This window comes from Orycteropus afer, unplaced genomic scaffold (assembly GCF_000298275.1).
Source record: "Orycteropus afer afer isolate SDZICR_OR568_19922 unplaced genomic scaffold, OryAfe1.0 scaffold00149, whole genome shotgun sequence".
NCBI classification, from domain to species: Eukaryota; Metazoa; Chordata; class Mammalia; order Tubulidentata; family Orycteropodidae; genus Orycteropus; species Orycteropus afer.
The window spans coordinates 5,877,283-5,884,087 of NW_006921736.1; positions in this window are offsets into that span (position 1 = coordinate 5,877,283).

Genomic DNA, 6,805 nt, shown 5'->3' on the forward strand with positions numbered 1-6,805 from the left:
CACCAGCCACTCCTCAGAAGGAAGATGGGGCAATCTACTTCCATAGTGATACTGCCTCGGAAACCCAAGGAGGGGTCGCTATGAGTCGGGTCCGACTTGACGGCACATAACAACAACAACAACACATTCAAAATCTTATGCAGAAATAGAATCTTTAAGGGCAAGTCATTCAGCAGAAGACAATCTTTGCCAAGAAAAAAATCTGCAAGGTCAGCTTATGTTTCATGATCTTCTCTTCTGTTAAAATATAACTAAATTCATGAAGCTAGATATTTCTTTAACAAATAACAAAATATATTTGATCACATTAGTCTTTTTGATGGTTTTTTAAAAAGTCATATTGTCATTTACAATCTGTTTTAAAACAAGGAGATTATATATATAACAATATGTTATCAATCAATGTGTAGATAAGCTGCTGATTCAGATGATAGAATTCGAGCTCTCTGAAAGTATCATGGAGTGGGCCCAAAGCAAATGGTATAGGAAGTAAAAGAGTAGTCTCTTTTAAAAGTATGTTTTCTACTGCAGAATGGAGTCTCTATTATTTAACATAATTTATCAAATGTTTTTTAATAGTCATTCTGTTGACTAATGTATACCACCAGCTATTTTACATTTTTAAAATTCCTTTTGGGATTTTGTGCTATTGATGCAAGAACACCTATGGAATTAAGAGACATTGGTCCAAAGTACCAAAGGCAAAAGTAAATAAAGTAAGCACATTCCTTCCATATTTGTGACACAGGATCCCCATGAGGAAAGTTACAGCTAACTTCACAAGGTGGTGATGGTGGTTGTTGTTATGTGCTGTTGAGTCGGACCCAACTCATAGCTACCCCTCCTTGGCTTTCCGAGGCAGTATCACTATGGAAGTAGATTGCCCAACCTTCTTTCTGATCACAAGGTGGGCATAACTACTTAAGGATTGATTAGATGTTAAATTACATCAAAATTTGAGGTATGAGAAAATGAAACAGGGCTATAAAGTGCTTTAGCTTTTATCCTTGTATCATGTCAGATAATTAAATAAAATCTACTTACCTTGACCAAATTATTTTTATTCCTTATGCAGTTGTTCTTACTGATTTATACCTTGACTGACACTGAGAAGTGACATAGGCATAAATATGTGAATTGATTATTTTCATAACTTTTACATCTACAAATATTATAAGCCTACAATGCAGTGTTTTACACACAGACACTCACATATATATATATAGACACATACATAAATATCCACCACCACCTCCAGTTCCTGTTGAGTCTATTATAACTCAAAGTGACTCAGAGTGTGTCAGAGTAGAGCTGTGCTCCATAGGGTTTTCAGTGACTGATTTTACAGAAGTAGATCAACAGGCCTCTTTGTATAGCTTGGCACCTCTATGTAGCTTTAAATAGTCAATAATCTTTTAAATAAATTAAGATAAGTAAAAGATAAATTTTTATATTTACCACACATGTACCATTTCTGATTCTCTTCATTCTTTCCAGGAGACCTGGATTTTCATCTGATAATACTACTCTTCAGCCTAAACAAATTTCTTGGTCATGTCTTGAGTCCAAGTCTTCTAATGACAAGTTCTCTTAGTTTTTGTTTATCTGAAAATGTCTGGTTTGCATCATTTGTGAAGAACATTTGCACAGGCTAGAAAATTCTTGACTGCTAGTTTCCTTTTTTTGTCATCTTTTTTTTTTTTTTTAACATCATTCATATCATTGTTTCTCATATTTAATATGTCTTTTTTCCTCTGTGGCCACTTTTAAAATTTTATTTATTTATTTATTTTTGGTTTACAGCAGTTTGATAATAATGTGTTTAGGTATTATATTCATTGTATTTTTATTCTGTTTAACTGTCATTGAGATACTAGGATCTTTAAGTTGATATTCTTCACCAAATTCAGGAAATTTATGACCATTAATTCTTAATGTGTTTTTCTACTCCATTCTCTCTCTCTCCTCTCCTTCTGGGATTCCAATTACACATATGTTAAGCCACACAATATTTACACAAAGGTCACAGAGGCTCTGTTCATTTTTTTTTATTTCCCCTTGGTATTTTCTGTCTGTTGTTGAAATCAGATAATTTCTGTGGATTTGCCCTACAGTAACTAACTCCCTCTTCTATAGTCACTGATCTATTATTAAGACAATCTGGTGAATATTTCATTTTAGATACACTTTCAGTTCTAGGAATTAATATTTCCTTGTCATTGGCACTTTTCTGATACTCCATATCTCTCATTTATTATCACCACTTTTTCCTTTAAGTTCTCGATCATATTTATTATACGTATTTTAAGGTCATTTTCTGCTAACTCCAATATCTGAGTCTTCTATTGACTGCTTCTTTTCTTGGTTATGAGTTATTATATTTTTGTGATTTTTTCACACATCTAATAATTTTTTATTGTGTGCTTGACGTAGTGAATGATATGTTGTAGAAAGTGTGGGCTATGTTGTCCTCTTTTAAAGGGTGTTTACTTTTGTTCTGGCAAGGAGTTAAATTACTCTTATATCCTTTTGATCATGTCAAGTTTGGTCATATTTTTATTATGGGGGTAAATTTCAGTATTTTTCTTGGTAATAGAGTATGGATTATGCTTTAGGATTTGGCTCTTATTCCCAAGGCATGTCCTTTCTTAGCTCTCAACTAAATATTCAAGTTGCTCAGTAAAATATCTCCACTGTGGTTGGGCCAGAGTATCTTTTAACTCCATATTACCTCTGTAACCTCCATTCAACTCTCAGCAGATACTCTTTTCAAGAGTTCAGAAAATCTCATAGTATGCATGCACACTACAGCTTATAGCCAAGAATACTTGTGGATGTATAGCCCAAAACTTTAGTTTTCCTTCTCAGCTCAGCAAATCTGCCATTCCATTTGGTCGTCAGCTCCCTGCACTATAGCAGGGAAAGTCTTCCCAAGTCAAGAGATGAAGCAAATGTGTGGTCCATCTTTTGTGTTTTCCTGCTCTCAAGAATTACAGTTCTGGATAAGAAAAGAAGACCCATCAATATGCTGCCTATAAGAAGCCTACATTAGACACAAAGATAAAAAAAATTAAAGATCAAATTGTGGAAAAAAATATATTGAGCTAATGGCAACCAAAAAAGAGCAGGAGTGGTAATATTAATTTCTGATAAAATAGACTTCAAGGTGAAAACCAGCATAAGGAACAAAGAAAAGCACTATATGATATTAAAAGGGTTAATTGACCAAGAGGGCATTACCATAATAAATATCTATGCAACTAATGAAAGAGTTCCAAAATACATAAAGCAAATATTAACTGAATTTAAAAGAGTAATAGACAATTCTACAGTAGTAGTAGGACACCACTTTCAAGGAAAGAACAACTAGGAAAAAAAAACAAACAACAATGATACAGAAGAATTCAATAGCATAATCAGCCAACTTGAACTCATAGGCATGTACAGAGCACTCCACTCAACAAAAACACAATACATGTTCTTCTCCAGTGCACATGAATTAGTCTCCAGAATAGACCACAGGCCACAAAATAAGCCTCAATAAATTAAAAAAAAAAAAAAAAAAAAACATTGAACTATTACAGAGCATCTTGTTGGATCACAATTTCTAATTTCTATAAAATTAGAAATCGGTAATAGGAAGACCAAGGGAAAAAACTATGTGGAAACTGAATAATATATTTCTCAAAAATGACTGAGAAACAGAGGAAATCCACCACTTGTCTATCAGTTTATTATACTGTGGTGGCTTGGATGGTGCTGTGAGGCTGGAGGATATACCATTGGTATTTTAGATACCAGCAAGGATACCCATGGTAGACAGGTTTCAACAGCACTTCCAGACTAGACAGACTCAGAAGAAGGAAGGGGCCATCCTCTTCTCAGAGAATTGGCCAGTGAAAAACCTTATGAATAGCAGTGAAACACTGTCAGATATATTACTGGAAAACATTATGAATAGCCCTGATACATTATCTGGTATAGTACTGGAAGATGAGCCCCTCACCTTCCAGGTTGGAAGGAATTCAAAATACAACTGAGGAAGAGCTGCCTCCTCAAAGTACAGTCTACCTTAATTATGTAGATGGAGTAAAGCTTTCAGGACCTCCATTTGCTGATGTGGCACAAATCAAAATGGAAAGAAACAGCTGCAAAAATCCACTAATAATGGGAACATGGAATGTACAAAGTATGAATCTAGGAAAATTGGAAGATGTCAAATATGAAATGGAATGCATAAAGATCACTATCCTAGGCATTAGTGAACTGAAATAGACTGATTTTGGCCATTCTAAATCAGACAATCATATGATCTACCACTGGAAATGACAAATTGAAGAGGAATGGCATGGCATTCATTGTCACAAAGAATGTTTCAAGATCTATCCTGAAGTACAGTGCTGTCAGTGATAGATAACATCCATACACCTGTAAGGAAGACCAGTTAATACTACTATTATTCAAATTTATGCACCAACCACCAAAGCCAGAGGCAAGGAAATTGAATATTTTTACCAACTTCTGAGGTCTAAAATTGACCAAATATGCAATCAAGATGTGTTGATTATCACTGGTGACTGGAATGCAAAAGTTGGAAACAAAGAAGAATCACTGGTAGTTGGAAAATATGGTGCTGGTGATAGAAATAATGCTGGAGGTTGCATGACAGAATTTTGCAAGACCAACAACTTATTCATTACAAATACCTCTTTTCAACAACACATATTGCAGCTATACATGTGGACTTCACCAGATGGAGTACACAGGAAGCAGATCAACTACATCTGTGGCAAGAGGTGATGGAGAAGCTCAATATCTTCACCCAAAACAAGTCCAGAAGCTGAATGTGGAATAGACCATCGAGTGCTCATATGCAAGTTCAAGCTGAAGCTGAAGACAATTAACAGAAATCCACAAGAGCCCAAATATGTCCTTGATTATACCCCACCTGAATTTAGAGACTGTCTAAAGAATAGAATTGACTCATTGAACACCAGTGAGCAAAAACCAGAGGAATTGTGGGATGACATCAAGAACATCATCTATGAAGAAAACAGGAGGTCATTAAAAAGATCAAAAAGGAAGAAAAGACCAAAATGGATGTCAGAGGAAACTCTGAACTTTGTCCTTGCATGGAGATCAGCTAAAGCAAATGGAAGAAATGACAACATAAAAAAGCTGAACAGAAGATTTCAAAGAGCAGCTTGAGAAGACAAAATCAATTATTATAATGAAATGTGCAAAGACCTGGAGTTAGAAAACCAAAAAACGTTTCTCAAGCAATATATTGAATGATGCAGGAAACATCAAAAAAAGATGGAAGAAATACAGAAAGTCACTGTACCAAAAAGAATTGGTCTGTGTTCCTCCATTTCAGGAGGCGGCACATGATCAAGAACCAATGGTATTGAAGGAAGAAGTCAATGCTGCACTGAAGGAATTGACAGAATACCTATTGAGATGTTTCAATGAATGGATGCTGCACGGAAGGCACTTACTTGTCTATGCCAAGAGATTTGTAAGATAGCTACTTGGCCAACTAACTGGAAGAGATCCGTAATTGTACCCACTCCAAAAAAGGTGATCCCACAGAATGTGGAAATTATTACCTAAGGCATTTGGCTGCTAACCAGAAGGGTAGTGGTTCAAATTCACCAACCACTCTTTGGAAGGAAGGTTAGGCAATCTACTTCCATAGTGATACTGCTTCAGAAACCCAAGGAGGGGTCGCTATGAGTCAGATCTGACTTTACAGCAGTGAGTTTAGTTTGTTTTTTTGGTTATTATTAATATCACACACAAGTAAAACCTTGCTGAAGAGAATTCAAAAATGGTTGCAGCAATATATTGACAGGGAACTGTCAGAAATGCAAGCTGGGTTCGGAAGAGGATATGGAATGAGGGATGTCATTGCTGATGTCAGATGGATCTCTGCTGAAAGCAAAGAATACCAGAAAAATGTTTACTTGTGTTTTTTGACTATGCAAAAGCATTTGACTGTGTGGATCATAACAAGTTATGGATAACATTGAGAAGAATGGGAATTCCAGAACATTTAATCATGCTCATGAGGAACCTGTGCAGAGACCAAGAGGCTGTCGTTTGAACAGAACAAGGGGATACTGTATGGTTTAAAATCAGGAAGGGAGTGTGTCAGGATTGTGTCCTTTCACCATACTTATTCAGTCTGTATGCTGAGCCAATAATCCAAGAAGCTGGACTATATGAAAAAGAATGTGACATCAGTATTGGAGGAAGACTCATTAACAACCTGCAATATGCAGGTGACACAACTTTGCTTGCTGAAGGTAAAGATGACTTGAAGCACTTACTGATGAAGATTAAAGACTACAACCTGTAGTATGGATTACATCTCAACATAAAGAAAAGGGAAATCCTCAAAACTGGACCAATAAGCAGCATCATGATAAATGGAGAGAAGATTGAAATTGTCAGAGATTTCATATTACTTATTCTCACAATCAGCACCAATGTAAGCAGCAGTAAAGACATCAGACAAAGTATTGCACTAGGCAAATCTGCTGCAAAAGACCTGTTTAAAGTGCTGAAGACCACAACTATCTCTTTGAAGACTAAGGTGCACCTAACCCAAGCCATGGTATTTTCAGTCATCTTATACGCATGTGAGAGCTGGACAATGAATAAGGAAGACCGAAGAAGAGTTGAGCCTTTTGAGTTGTGATGTTGGCAAAAAATGCTGAAAGTACCATGGACTGCCAGAAGAATGAACAAATCTGTTCTGGAAGAAGTGCAATTGGAATGCTCCTTGGAAGTGAGAATGGCC